The sequence below is a fragment of the Montipora foliosa genome, chromosome 1 (genome assembly GCF_036669935.1).
Source record: "Montipora foliosa isolate CH-2021 chromosome 1, ASM3666993v2, whole genome shotgun sequence".
Classification (NCBI taxonomy): domain Eukaryota; kingdom Metazoa; phylum Cnidaria; class Anthozoa; order Scleractinia; family Acroporidae; genus Montipora; species Montipora foliosa.
Genome location: NC_090869.1, coordinates 67,132,569 through 67,134,246, shown reverse-complemented (window position 1 = coordinate 67,134,246; position 1,678 = coordinate 67,132,569). Strand labels below are relative to the sequence as shown.

The 1,678-nt window shown below is 35.6% G+C and overlaps 1 protein-coding gene across 1 annotated transcript in view; it reads right to left on the bottom strand.

Moving 5' to 3' along the window:
* Positions 1 to 239: 239 nt before the first annotated feature.
* The window catches only part of LOC138005768 (uncharacterized), a 12,427-nt gene continuing 10,988 nt past the window's right edge, over positions 240 to 1,678 (bottom strand). Inside the window, exon 7 of the mRNA XM_068851953.1 lies at positions 240 to 1,678. This exon is cut by the window's right edge and continues 1,125 nt beyond it. The gene's annotated coding sequence lies outside the window, so the exon portion shown is untranslated.

Here is a 1,678-nt window from a genome sequence, read left to right as displayed (position 1 = left end):
AACTAAGGCATATGAGCCGATGACCAAGATTGAGTGAACCAATCAGAGCACGAGACCGAGGTTGAATTTTCATAAATACAGGTATTCTTTACAGCATATGTGGGAGAAAAAAAATGGGACTGTCAACTTTATGGAGGGGGGTCCGCATAACACAGCTTTGACTGTACAACAATTATAACTAAAAGCCGATTTTCACAGGGGGCGCGTGGTTACAATTAAATGATAAAATCTAATAAAGCTCCTCGCAAGTATATATTTGCAGTTTGTTAACATTTGGTATACTTCCTATAAATTCCATTACTAAATGGATTTTGACATTCTCTAACGTACAAAACATGGATAAAAGTCAGATAAAAACGTGTGCATTAATTTTATTATTAAAGATTGGAAGGGTTTCAGATTCATGAAATGTAGCAGGTAGCCAGTTCCAAAGTTTTGCTCCATGATAGCAAAAACGTCTTTTCAAGTTAGATATTCAGTTTTAGATAGTAAGGTACTAGGTGGAGGTACCCCGAAGATTATTATGAGTTGTATCATTCTTACTCAAGAGGCGTCGCCACGCGATCCTCTCTCGATTCTGTGATTCTCTCCGATAACGTGCTAACGCTCGACCGAAACGTTAGCTGTCCATTATCCCTACTTAATTCAGTTATCAACTCATCACTCTTATGCAACCAAAGTTTCTACCACTCCACCTTTTTGAGATAAAAACTAGCGATAAAATTCTACGACGTTTCGATCTCGCTGAGATCATTTTCAAGTTAAAAAAAAATGAATAAAACTTTGAATATTCATTTTTTTTTAAACTTGAAAATGGTCTCAGCGAGATCGAAACGTCGTAGAATTTCATCGCTAGTTTTTATCTTAAAATGTGTTTCGAAGAAACTACTTATTCGCACTCCACCTTTTCCCTGAAAAAATCCAGTTGCTAAAAATAAAGTGAGGTTGTTTTTCAGAAGAGCTTTCGTTCATGCGCAAACTTCCTGATTCTTCAAGTTGAAGCACAAAAACACTTTTCTCTCTTTTTTGCAAGATGTAGTCCACCTAATAATCCGTTCCTGCCAAGTCAGTGTATGGTTCAAAAATGTAAAATTGCCACATGTCGCAAGTTATGGTCAGGAAGATGCCAAGATATAGTTACAATACAAAGGTTGATTCTTGCTGATGCTGATTAAAGTATTAAAATATCATTTTCTAAAATTCTCATTTCACTTTTAGTGCTATATTTACACAATGCGTAATACATTCTTAAGGTGGCTCAAACCAGTTTCAACACTTGAAAGAAACTTTCTTATTAGAAGGATTGACACTACAACACTTTATCACTTAACAGGAATGTTATGGTACCATATCAAACACCAATTACCGCTGAAAAAGATTCGGTCATTTTTGTGACGTAAAAAGTTACCGTGACAACGGGAAAGCCTTGCAAAAACACCCCATAGTCTGTGGAGTTGATTCAGAGCCACCTTAAACAATTGAAAATTTAAGGTAGCTCTGAATCCGCTCCACAGAATTTTTTTAAACTTTGCAGAGAGTTTCATCTTGGCCTGCTGATCACTTTTGTGCAAATAAAAAAAATTGGGTTTCAAATATGAGTAACTAAAGCCAAATATAGGCTGTTTTTGCAAGGCTTTCCTGTTGCCATGGTAACTTAATAATAATAATAATAATAATA